The following is a 14,387-nucleotide window of genomic DNA, read 5'->3' on the forward strand; positions in this document are numbered from 1 at the left end:
TGCTGAGGCGCGGGAAACCTACCAGTCCGGCTGAGACGCAGGAGCATGGCGACCTAGAGCGGCGGAGATAGCATACGTGACGGTACCCCCTCCCTGATGCGTTTCGCCCCAGCCGCAGGACGCCAACCAAACGGACAATCCCGGGGATCAGGAGCGGACCGGTCACCCCTGCTGATGAACCTGACAGACCGGCCGAGGCAGGGGAGCCTGGCAAACCAGCTAAGGCATGAGAGCCTGACGAACTGGCAGAGGCAGAGGAGGCCTGGCGATCTGTCCGAGGCATGAGATCCTGTAGCAGCTCCCGGATCCGGGGTCATTCTCACCAGGGAATTTTTTTTTTTTAAATATGTGTTGCTTCCTTTAGGTGAGGTGTCATTCTGTGCTGAGAGTCGGGGAGTGAGTGTTTTAATAAATAAACGTAACCGAATACACAACAAGAACACACGGACAACGCACCGACATAATACAGAAACAATAATCCCTGGGGAAGGAACCAAAGGGCGTGACATATATAGAGAAGGTAATTAGGGAGGTGATGGAGTCCAGGTGAGTCTGATGAAGCTCAGGTGCGTGTAACGATGGTGACAGGTGTGCGCCATAACAAGCAACCTGGTGGCCTAAAGGCCGGAGAGGGAGCACACGTGACACACAATCTTGTAATTATTCTACCATACTGCCATAGGAGTTCACCCTTTTAATTTAATTATGTTAATCTATTATCTATTTATTAATATATATTAACTCATCTATTAATGCAATGTGATGTTTATAAATGTATACTTTAGATTAAAGATCCTAAACTAGTCACAACAATGATAGCGTTTGTTGACTTCTTAATGAATTGCTGATACTGTAAATGTTTAGCTCACTGATATATCCTTGCTACCTAATTAACTATTGGCAAACTGAGCATTTTAGACTATATCATTTCTGAGGAGGTGTCATTTCAGAATGAGTGGAGCTGTAGCTCTGCTGGTGTTGCTCTTCTGTCTGTTTAGGGCATGGGCTCAGGAAAGGAGGAGAGTGGAGGGGTCACAGAATGACATCACAAATGACTGGCCAGGTCACCACACACACTCCTGCAGTAGACTCCTCTCCCTGCCCCCTTCTCCTGCCTACCACTTGCTCACTCACACACATAACATTTAGGGAAGATCTAGGCCTGTATTCACAAAGTGTCTCAGAGTAGCATTGCAGATATAGGATTACTAATCAGGTCCCCCTTGTCAATGTAATCAGCAGATGCAGATGCTATCTCAGCACTGTTCAGCACTCAGGACCAGTCCCCTAGTTGAGTTATCATTATAGGAAAAAGGTCCATTAACAAATTATCTTTATATTGAATTGTTGTGTCCATGTTTGACATTTTAACATAGGGAACATCATTGAAAGTAACTGATATATCCTGTTGTACAAAATGTGCAAGACATTTAATTTATTTTTCATGCTCTCACCTATGCAGAACTTAAACTCTTCAGAATGGCAATCAGATGCGTGCTTTGATTGATAGAAACAATGATTTTAGGGGTTCTTATCAATAATTTCCGAAAAAGGCCTAGTTAATTCATTTCAATTGTATATAATATTATGTTAAATTCTACTAGATGGCTGTAATGAGCAGCAATTAACCCTGGACACTATTTGAACCCTGTTGGTATGTTGTGGGTTGGAGCGAGCGGTCGCATCTACACTTCGGTCCGCAGGTAGTATAACTTTTCCATTACATTTCATTATAGTACAACGGTTTGATTTGTCTAATCTTAGCAATTTCTTCTTAGCTAGCTACATAGCCGTCTTTGTATCAAAGATAATTGCGTAATTATCGTATTTCGTCGTCCTAACGTAGTCTACACTGCTATCTGCCCAGCAGCTAGCTAACGTCTACCGTCTACTAGCACTGTAGAAACTATTACACTCAACTGAACGACTCGATTAGTGTAGTGTTAGCTAGCTACATAGTTGTCTTTGCTGTCTTCGTATCCAAGATAATTGTGTAGTTTAGAGTGTGTAGACTTAGAGTGATTATCTTAATTTACCGAGGTTAGCTAGCCAGCTATTTGTCGTCCTTAACGTAGGAGATACTGCTAGCTAGCTAGCCAACAGCTAGCCAACATCTACCGAATTAAACTTCAACAACCCGGTCAACATTCCGCTTCGCTCCACAGGTAGTATCACATTTTCATTTCACTTCATTACAGTACAACGGTTTGATTTGTTTGATCGTAGCTAGCTAGCTACATAGCCGTCTTTGTATCTAAGACAATTGTGTAGTCTAGAGCGATTTTCTAGGTTAGCTAGCCAGCTATTGTCGTTCCTTTAACGTACGTAACGTAATCAACACTGCTAGCTAGCCAGCTAGCCCCCGAATAGCAGCACTGTAGAAACTATTACACTCGACGGAACGACTTGATTAGTGTAGTGTCAACAACGCAGCCACTGCCAGCTAGCCTACTCCAGCAGTACTGTATCATTTCAATCATTTTAGTCAATAAGATTCTTGCTACGTAAGCTTAACTTTCTGAACATTCGAGACGTGTAGTCCACTTGTCATTCCAATCTCCTTTGCATTAGCGTAGCCTCTTCTGTAGCCTGTCAACTATGTGTCTATCTATCCCTGTTCTCTCCTCTCTGCACAGACCATACAAACGCTCCACACCGCGTGGCCGCGGGCTGGTGGTCCCAGCGCGCACGACCCACGTGGAGTTCCAGGTCTCCGGTAGCCTCTGGAACTGCCGATCTGCGGCCAACAAGGCAGAGTTCATCTCAGCCTATGCCTCCCTCCAGTCCCTCGACTTCTTGGCACTGACGGAAACATGGATCACCACAGATAACACTGCTACTCCTACTGCTCTCTCTTCGTCCGCCCACGTGTTCTCGCACACCCCGAGAGCTTCTGGTCAGCGGGGTGGTGGCACCGGGATCCTCATCTCTCCCAGGTGGTCATTCTCTCTTTCTCCCCTTACCCATCTGTCTATCGCCTCCTTTGAATTCCATGCTGTCACAGTTACCAGCCCTTTCAAGCTTAACATCCTTATCATTTATCGCCCTCCAGGTTCCCTCGGAGAGTTCATCAATGAGCTTGATGCCTTGATAAGCTCCTTTCCTGAGGACGGCTCACCTCTCACAGTCCTGGGCGACTTTAACCTCCCCACGTCTACCTTTGACTCATTCCTCTCTGCCTCCTCCTTTCCACTCCTCTCCTCTTTTGACCTCACCCTCTCACCTTCCCCCCTACTCACAAGGCAGGCAATACGCTCGACCTCATCTTTACTAGATGCTGTTCTTCCACTAACCTCATTGCAACTCCCCTCCAAGTCTCCGACCACTACCTTGTATCCTTTTCTCTCTCGCTCTCATCCAACACTTCCCACACTGCCCCTACTCGGATGGTATCGCGCCGTCCCAACCTTCGCTCTCTCTCCCCGCTACTCTCTCCTCTTCCATCCTATCATCTCTTCCCTCTGCTCATACCTTCTCCAACCTATCTCCTGATTCTGCCTCCTCAACCCTCCTCTCTTCCCTTTCTGCATCCTTTGACTCTCTATGTCCCCTATCCTCCAGGCCGGCTCGGTCCTCCCCTCCCGCTCCGTGGCTCGACGACTCATTGCGAGCTCACAGAACAGTGCTCCGGGCAGCCGAGCGGAAATGGAGGAAAACTCACCTCCCTGCGGACCTGGCATCCTTTCACTCCCTCCTCTCTACATTTTCCTCCTCTGTCTCTGCTGCTAAAGCCACTTTCTACCACTCTAAATTCCAAGCATCTGCCTCTAACCCTAGGAAGCTCTTTGCCACCTTCTCCTCCCTCCTGAAATCTCCTCCCCCTCCTCCTCCCTCTCTGCAGATGACTTTGTCAACCATTTTGAAAAGAAGTTCGACGACATCCGATCCTCGTTTGCTAAGTCAAACGACACCGCTGGTTCTGCTCACACTGCCCTACCCTGTGCTCTGACCTCTTTCTCCCCTCTCTCTCCAGATGAAATCTCGCTTCTTGTGACGGCCGGCCGCCCAACAACCTGCCCGCTTGACCCTATCCCCTCCTCTCTTCTCCAGACCATTTCCGGAGACCTTCTCCCTTACCTCACCTCGCTCATCAACTCATCCCTGACCGCTGGCTACGTCCCTTCCGTCTTCAAGAGAGCGAGAGTTGCACCCCTTCTGAAAAAACCTACACTCGACCCCTCCGATGTCAACAACTACAGACCAGTATCCCTTCTTTCTTTTCTCTCCAAAACTCTTGAACGTGCCGTCCTTGGCCAGCTCTCCCGCTATCTCTCTCAGAATGACCTTCTTGATCCAAATCAGTCAGGTTTCAAGACTAGTCATTCAACTGAGACTGCTCTTCTCTGTATCACGGAGGCTCTCCGCACTGCTAAAGCTAACTCTCTCTCCTCTGCTCTCATCCTTCTAGACCTATCGGCTGCCTTCGATACTGTGAACCATCAGATCCTCCTCTCCACCCTCTCCGAGTTGGGCATCTCCGGCGCGGCCCACGCTTGGATTGCGTCCTACCTGACAGGTCGCTCCTACCAGGTGGCGAGGGAGGCGAGTTCTCCTCCATTTCCGCTCGGCTGCCCGGAGCTCTGTTCTGTGAGCTCGCAATGAGTCATCGAGCCACGGAGCGGGAGGGGAGGACCGAGCCGGCCTGGAGGATAGGGGACATAGAGAGTCAAAGGATGCAGAAAGGGAAGAGAGGAGGGTTGAGGAGGCAGAATCAGGAGATAGGTTGGAGAAGGTATGAGCAGAGGGAAGAGATGATAGGATGGAAGAGGAGAGAGTAGCGGGGGAGAGAGAGCGAAGGTTGGGACGGCGCGATACCAAAGCATTGAACTATTCAATGCTTTGACGGCACATCACTTGAAGTACCGGAGCTTTTAAGTTCAAGATTGTTTACATTTTGCAGCTGATGTCTCAGCCAGGGGAAGTGATGACGTAGGCCAAGATGTAATCTCGCCCCCACGAGCTGAGTGATGTTTACAATTCAACTCTCACCCTGCCGCAGTACCGATTAGCCTTACAGTTAATCCCATACAATTATCTTATGCAATTAGCCATCATCCATTATATTGTACACTTTGTTCTGTTCTGGAAAATAGCTAGAATCTGCCAATCTGTTCTGCATGTTCCGTAGTGTTTTGTTGTGTTTTTCCTGTTGGCTAGACTAGGCAGCTAGCTGGCTAAATTAGCTAGCTAGATAGCATGCTAACAGTTAACTCGGCACATCGTAATCAAAAAAGCTTTTTTTCATTTAAACCTATAAGCAAAATGTTTTGAGTATATTTGTGTTAGCTAATTAAATATGTTTTCTTTCCACAACAGAAAAATCCAAAGTGATCATGATTCTTGAATGATTGTTTTAACAAGAATCTGCTTAAATGATTGCTTTCAGAAGTATCTGCTACCTGAACATGGCACACATAGGTCTACACAGAGAGGGAGAGACAGGGGCAGAGGTCCAAGGTACCGTAGAGGATTGCTGAGGGCCAGTGTAGAGACAGGGGCTCATGTAGATAGCAGAGCGCATGTAGAGAGCAGGGCAAGAGGATGAAACAGAACCTGGGGAGGGAACAGGGGGAGAGGTAGAAGGGGCAGAGGCAGAATCGGGGAAATATCCCTGGCAGACAGTTGATCAAGATAGACGTGCACAGGTGGAGCTTTGTTAGCCACAATACACCATCTCTGATTAGTCTAAACCAAATCTAGACCAGGTTGTCAACTTTGGTACATATGTCAGCCAGGAAATATAGCTATTACTTTTTAAAACTTATTAACTTTAGGTGTATCTTGAACAGCGGTTGGAGAGATAATGACATGGTGCATGATGATGATGCTGGAGAGTGTCAGTGTCAGTGTTTGTGCCACACGGGACTGTTTCGGTTTGGTTATTTCATATATTCGTTTATTGTTTTTGTATTTCATAGTGTTCCGTCTTTTTTTATTAAAATTCGACATGGACACTTACCACGCTGTGTATTGGTCCGATCCTTGCTACACCTCTTCAGACGAAGAGGAGGAAATCTGCCGTTACGCTGTACTAGAGAATTTAAAACCTTTTTTTGTAAGAACATATTATATGGGACCGATTCGAAGAAATGTTGCTTAATTCATATGATAAAAATTGTGGTGTTTCTATTCCAAGAAAAATGGAAAACCCTCTGGGTTTCTGTTAGGATGGAATGGAAAATATGGCACTGTACAACGTGACGGTTAGGACTAGGCTACAGGGCTGGGCTATTTTGCTAAAGAATCCCCATGTAGTACGGGCAGGACACGCAGGAGTCCGGGGTTCAATTCCGCCGATGTGGAGGAAGGAGTAGGCTGTCCTTGTAAACAAGAATTTGTTCTTAACTGACTTGCCTAATTAATAAAGGTTACACTAAAAGCATAACATTTCTACACCATAATTTTAGTCGAACCAATACCCAAACGAAGATTCAGTCAAAATAAAAATCTCATTGATTTATCAAGACCAGTCCCAGTGCTTGTCTCAGAGCAGTGCGAAACGGTGCTGAAATAGTTGTAGGCTAATGCTTCAAATTATATTGCTTCTAACTTCTATATGCTCTTTAAATAAATAAGATCTACACCACTTTAAACAGCACATTACTCAACACTAGTGAGACTCATGTCGCCTACCGTAGGGTTACAGTATATCGAAAAAATATGTTGTGACTCTCCGCCAATAAATACATGTAGAGGATTGGAGGATTGAAGGATTCCAAATTGAAACCAGGCACGGGTATCTCTAGCAACTTATTAGGCATTACGATGCAGTGACTTAGACAGATGAGCCACTAGGTAGGCCCCATCCACAAAATGCAGAGAGGTGTTGGTAAAGGTATGTTGTCCTTCTAATAGCCTATAATGGGCTATTATAATACTGTACATGGTGTCCAGGTCAGGATAACCAAAACATTAATTTATTAAAAACTATCAGAAAGAATGTTGGTACCTTCTTATTTTGATCCAAAGCCATGAATGAGTGAGTCACTCAGCTCTATGTAGGTGTGGCTATATGCCTGTGCCATCAACTTGATAATATACAACGAGATTTTGGAGGTTATTTCATTTAAAAAAAAAAAAAAAAGTGAGCGATTGTAATCTGAATAAAGGCCAAAACATGTTTTTTGAGGGAGAGAACCACTGGGCCAATTGTGCAACACCCAAACACGGTCAGATGTGATACATAATAATAACACTTAACTTAGAAATACATTTGATAATATAATATTCCCCCAACCCTCCTAGGCAAGTCTATTGTCCAGCTAGAACAGTGGGAACGTTTCGCTAGTCAGCGCCATTATTAGTGCAATATCCCTTAGTGTTGATTTGTGTTTACCCAGTGTGGCGGGGTGGGGGTCCCCTCCGTTCCCCATGGGTTAAGTCTGTCCTCTGTGCGCGGCTCTGCAGCCCGTGCCTTGAACCTTGTAGGCTTTCAGTGGATACAGCTGGAGAACTGCATGGCAATCCCATTGTGCGCCACTCAGGAGCCATGACCAATATATACTGTCCTGCTAATAGCAGGGTTAATAACATATCTATGAGAATATCCAAGGGGCTTTTATATCATTCTAAATTAGTCATCTCATGTGTCTCCCAGTTGAGGACAGTACAGGTATTGAACCAGCATCGGTTGCAACACAGCTTGCACTGCTTTGCAGTGTCCTAGACCGTTGCACCACTCAGGTGATGTACAAGATGTCCGGTTGGGACTGGGCTACAATACTACAGTAAGAGCAAAATAACAAAATGAAATAATAACAACCTAAATAAAAACAGTTTCAGTAAGTAATACTGAAGTCGTGCACAATTATAATTTTCTATTTAGGTTTATGTCGTCGTTCATTGACAATTAGGGACACAGTAGGACCCAAAAGCATAATCAGTGATCTAACTCCCCCTTGTGCTGGTCTGGAACAATGAAGTGGTGATGCGGGGTACCGTACTAAACCACAAATGACCTTTATGTACCACAGCATAATCACTGCTCTGGTCTGGAACAATGAAGTGGTGATGCTAGGTACCGTACTAAACCACAAATGACCTTTATGTACCACAGCATAATCACTGCTCTGGTCTGGAACGATGAAGTGGTGATGCAGGGTACCGTACTAAACCACAAATGACCTTTATATACCACAGCATAATCAATGCTCTGTTCTGGAACAATGAAGTGGTGATGCAGGGTACCGTACTAAACCACAAAGGACCTTTATATACCGCAGCATAATCAATGCTCTGGTCTGGAACAATGAAGTGGTGATACAGGGTACCGTACTAAACCACAAAGGACCTTTATATACCACAGCATAATCAATGCTCTGTTCTGGAACAATGAAGTGGTGATGCAGGGTACCGTACTAAACCACAAAGGACCTTTATGTACCGCAGCATAATCAATGCTCTGGTCTGGAACAATGAAGTGGTGATGCAGGGTACCATACTAAACCACAAATAACCTTTATGTACCACAGCATAATCACTGCTCTGGTCTGGAACGATGAAGTGGTGATGCAGGGTACCATACTAAACCACAAATAACCTTTATATACTGCAGCATAATCAATGCTCTGGTCTGGAACAATGAAGTGGTGATGCAGGGTACCGTACTAAACCACAAAGGACCTTTATATACTGCAGCATAATCAATGCTCTGGTCTGGAACAATGAAGTGGTGATACAGGGTACCGTACTAAACCACAAAGGACCTTTATATACCGCAGCATAATCAATGCTCTGGTCTGGAACAATGAAGTGGTGATGCAGGGTACCGTACTAAACCACAAAGGACCTTTATGTACCACAGCATAATCAATGCTCTGGTCTGGAACGATGAAGTGGTGATGCAGGGTACCGTACTAAACCACAAAGGACCTTTATATACCGCAGCATAATCAATGCTCTGGTCTGGAACAATGAAGTGGTGATGCAGGGTACCGTACTAAACCACAAAGGACCTTTATGTACCGCAGCATAATCAATGCTCTGGTCTGGAACAATGAAGTGGTGATGCAGGGTACCGTACTAAACCACAAAGGACCTTTATATACCGCAGCATAATCAATGCTCTGGTCTGGAACAATGAAGTGGTGATGCAGGGTACCGTACTAAACCACAAAGGACCTTTATATACCGCAGCATAATCAATGCTCTGGTCTGGAACAATGAAGTGGTGATGCAGGGTACCGTACTAAACCACAAAGGACCGCAGCATAATCGCAAAACTTTTTGTGGAGTAACCACTGTACACTTACTGCGTGGAGCCTGGAAACCTGAGGAACATAAGGGTCTATACGAATGATCTGTTAGTCCTGGATGAGAGCGAGGAACCGCTTCGGTTGGGCCACAGAATTGCTATTCCAAACTGCTGCATGTAGTGCATCAGAGACAATTTCCCTGATCCCCATGGCCAGTATAAAGGATTCACTCCTGGCAGACTGACCTAGAGAATTCTGTTCACATGTTTTGAACTGTTTTTTTTGTATGTGTTTGCTAACCCTAACACACTGTTTAAGAAAAACAACTGATGTTACAGTCAAAGGATGACTATAGTGTAAGTGACAAATAATGTATATTTGTGATGTTCCACAAATAGTTCAAAAATTGTATATGAAACAACATTTTTGAATAAATAATTTTCATGACTGACAAAGTATTCATAAGGTCTATAACACAGACCAGCAAAGAAAGGGTAATTAGTATTACAATATCAAGATATAAGCAGATATAGGCAGTAAAATGTGCTGCTGCACTGATCAAGTTCATGCAGGTTCAGACCGGAGATGTACAAAATAGTCTGCATGCGCAGAACAGGTGAGTGCCCAGAACGGCAGGGAAACAGTAAACACTATTAGGAACACCGGTTTGTAAACGGGTCAGAGTTAGGCAGGTACAGAACGGCAGGCAGGCTTGCGGCCAGGGCAGGCATAGTCAGAACCAGGGAACAGAACTTGAGAAAGCAGGGAGACGGGGAAAACCCGCAGGTAAGACCTGACAAGACAAGACGAACTGGCAACAGACAAACAGAGAACACAGGTATAAATACACTGGGGATAATGAGGAAGATGGGCGACACCTGGAGGGGGTGGAGACAAGCACAAAGACAGGTGAAATAGATCAGGGTGTGACAAACACTCACATCTTGTTGCCAGCTTTGTTCCTCAGAACAGGCCTCTCTCGATATTGATTATAGTTCAATGCTGCCAGGAGAGTCCTGGCCTCATATACAGTTGAAGTTGGGAGTTTACATACACTTAGGTTGGAGTCATTAAAACTCATTTTTCAACCATTCCACAAATTTGTTCAAACTATAGTTTTGGCAAGTCGTTTAGGACATCTACTTTGTGCATGACACAAGTAATTTTTACAACAATTGTTTACAGACAGATTATTTCACTTATAATTCACTGTATCATAATTCCAGTGGGTCAGAAGTTTATATACACTAAGTTGACTGTGCCTTTAAACAGCATTGAAAAATCAAGAAAATTATGTAATGGCTTTAGAAGCTTCTGATAGGCTAATGGACATAATTTGAGTAAATTGGAGGTGTGTCTTTGCTTGACATCATTGGAAAATCAAAAGCATCCAGCCAAGACCCCAGAAAAAAAGTACAACTCCACAAGTCTGGTTCATCCTTGGGAGGAATTCCCAAACACCTGAAGGTACCTTGTTCATCTGTACAAACACTAGTATGCAAGACACCATGGGACCACACAGCCGTCATACCGCTCAGGAAGGAGAGGTATTCTGTCTCTTAGAGATGAGCGTACTTTGGTGCGAAAAGTGCAAATCAATCCCAGAACAACAGCAAAGGACCTTGTGAAGAGGCTAGAGCGAAACAGGTACAAATGTATCTATATCCACAGTAAAATGAGTCCTATATCAACATAACCTGAAAGGCCACTCAGCAAGGAAGAAGCCAGTGCTCCAAAACCACCATAAAAAAGCCAGTCTACAGTTTGCAACTGCACATGGGGACATAGATGTACTTTTTGGAGAAATGTCCTCTGGTCTGAGGAAACAAAAATAGAACTGTTTGGCCATAATGACCATCGTTATGTTTGGAGGAAAAATGGGGAGGATTGCAAGCCGAAGAATACCATCCCAACCATGAAGCACGGGTTGTCAGCATCATGTTTTGGGGTGCTTTGCTGAAGGAGGGACTGGTGCACTTCACAAAATAGATGACATCATGAGGATTGAAAATTATATGGATATATTGAAGCAGCATCTCAAGACATCAGACAGAAAGTTATTAAAGCTTGGTCGCAAATGGGACTTTCAAATGGACAATTACCCCAAGCATTACTTTCAAAGTTGTGGCAAAATGGCATAAGGACAACAAAGTCAAGGTATTGGAGAGGCCATCACAAAGCCCTGACCTCAATCTCATAAAAGATGTTGGCAGAACTGAAAAAGTGTGTGTGCGAGCAAGGAGGCCTACAAACCTGACTCAGTTACACCAGTTCTGTCAGGGAATGTGATGAAAGAAATAAAAGCTGAAATAAATCATTATCTCTACTATTATTCTGACATTTCACATTCTTAAAATAAAGTGGTGATCCAAACTGACCTAAGACAGTGAATTTTTACTAGCATTGAAAGTCAGTAATTGTGAAAAACTGAATTTAAATGTAATTGGATAAAGTGTACGTAAACTTCCGACTTTAGCCGAATGTGTGGTGTGAAGGCAAACGTCTTACTGGCATACATAAGAATGTGACTCTGGAATGCCTAGAGCTCATCAGTTGACCTGTGAAAAACATCACAATTAGCCTTATGTGTGTTGTCTCATCAAGCATATAAAATATATATATGATTTTACAGTAGCTAAAAGCCAGGTATTTGGGAATATCTTTAAGCCACCTCTCGTAGAGCACAATTTCAGTCAGTTTTGTGGGCTGTTGAACCTCTCGCCATCCATGATGTTGTGACAGACTCAGCCAAACTGTCATGGTGACAGCTCCCGAAAACCCATTTGTTTGTATTTGTATTTATTATTATTTGTATTTGTATTTATTTATTAAAAACATTACATTCATTGTGTGTGCCCTCGGACACTACCACATATCTACAATGCAAAATCCATGTGTACATGTGCGTATGTTATCAAGTGTGTGTTATCATGCGTTTGTGCCTATGTTTGTTGCTTCACAGTACCCTCTGTTCCATAAGGTGTATTTTTACCTGATTTTTAAATCTGATTCTACTGCTTGCATCAGTTACTTGATATGGTAGAGAGTTCCATGTAGTACTGTGTGCCTCCCATAGTCTGTTCTGGACTTGGACTGTGAAGAGACCTCTGGTGGCATGTCTTGTGGGGTATGAATGGGTGTCCGAGCTGTGTGCTAGTATTTTAAAGACAGCTCGTTACCTCCAGCATGTCAACACCCCTTACAAAAACAAGTAATGAGGAATTCAATCTCTCTTCCACTTTGAAGAGATTGACATGCATATTATTATATTAATGTTAGCTCTTCTTGTACTTTTTAGGGCCAGCCGTGCTGCCCTGTTCTGGCCAACTGAAATTTTCACAAATCCCTCTTTGTGGCATCTGACCACACGACTGAACAGTAGTCCAGGTGAGACAAAACCCTTGTTGATAGTGTTGTTAATCTAGTGACACCCCATCCCGGATCCGGGAGCGTAATCATCGGCTCACACTAAGTAGCATAACGCAACGGAGATAAATATTACTAGAAAATATTCATATTCATGAAAATCACAAGTGAAATATATTGAGACACAACTTAGCCTTTTGTTAATCACCCTATCATCTCAGATTTTCAAAATATGCTTTACAGCCAAAGCAAGACAAGCAGTTGTGTACGTTTATCAATAGCCTAGCATAGCATTATGTCCAGCTAGCAGCAGGTAACTTGGTCACGAAAATCAGAAAAGCATTCAAATTAAATCGGTTACCTTTGATGAGCTTCGGATGTTTTCACTCACGAGACTCCCAGTTAGATGGCCAATGTTCCTTTTTCCAAAAATATTATTTTTGTATGCGAAATAGCTCCATTTGTTCTTCAAGTTTGGCTGAGAAATCGACCGGCAATTTCGGTCACGACAACGCGAAAAATATTCAAAATTAGCTCCATAATATCGACAGAAACATGGCAAACGTTGTTTATAATCAATCCTCAAGGATGTTCTTCAAATATCTATTCGATAATATATCCACCAGGACAATTGGTTTTTCAGTAGGACCGATTGGAAAAACCTCTGTATTTTACGCGAGAATCACTCAGAGCCATCAGGTGACCACTTACACAATGTAGCCGCTTACGCTTATTCTTACGGGTATTCTTCAACATGATGGGGCTATGGGAAATACTGCCCCCTTTGGATGAATTGTGTGCCCAAAGTAAACTTTTAAAAAAACTGTCAAAAATTGCTAATATATGCATATAATAATTATTATTGAATAGAAAACACTCTAAAGCTTCTAAAACCATTCGAATTATGTCTGTATGTAAAGCAGAACTCACAGGGCAGCCATTCTCCCAAACTCTCTCTCTCTCCTAAGAAAGTTGCTCCAACTTTGACGTCATCGCCTCCACCCTTCCCAACCAGCTATGGATCTGGGAACAGTTTCTATTTCTTCAGCGTGCTCTCGTCTTTCAATGAGACGTGGAACGGAGAAAATAGCACGAGCTTTGACTGCTTGGCGGGCAAAATACTGAGGTGTCACGAGTTTTCAGGTGCGCGCTCTGTGAAAAGAGTCTTTTTTTCCCAGCTTGGCTGAAGAGAGTTCGTTATGTTTGATTTAATCGCCAATTGTTTTGTACGTTAAAAACATCCTAAAGCTTGATTCTGCACTTAGTTTGACCAGTTTAGTCGACATATAATATGTAAATTTGAAGTTTTGATGCGCAATTTTCGTGATCAGAAGTCCTTTTTGGGGTAATTCACCTGAAGATGTTAGCTTTTGCTAATACAAAGACACACCAACAGCAACCAAACGTTATATTAGGTAAGTATAACTCCTTCCACGGCATTCTTGTCGAAGACCATCAAAGGTAAGGGAATATTTATGTTATAAAATTGTATTTTTGTCGAATCCAACATAGTAGAGAAATAATGCTAATGGCTGAGCGCCGTCTCAGATTATTGAATAGTGAACGAATTCTGTAACGTTAAAAATAAATGTAACACAGCGTTTGCATTAAGAAGAAGTGTATCTTTCTAAATATATGTAGAACATGTATATTTAGTCAAAGTTTATGATGTTTATTGCTGTTATCTGGCGTTAGCTGCCGGAGATTCCTCCGGTCATTTCTGCTGCATTTTTTGAACATGGCTCAATGTAAATGGAGATTTATGGATATAAATTGCATATTATTGAAAAAAACATAAATGCACTGTGTAACATGTGCTATTACTGT

Source organism: Oncorhynchus masou, chromosome 16, assembly GCF_036934945.1.
Source record: "Oncorhynchus masou masou isolate Uvic2021 chromosome 16, UVic_Omas_1.1, whole genome shotgun sequence".
NCBI lineage: Eukaryota > Metazoa > Chordata > Actinopteri > Salmoniformes > Salmonidae > Oncorhynchus > Oncorhynchus masou.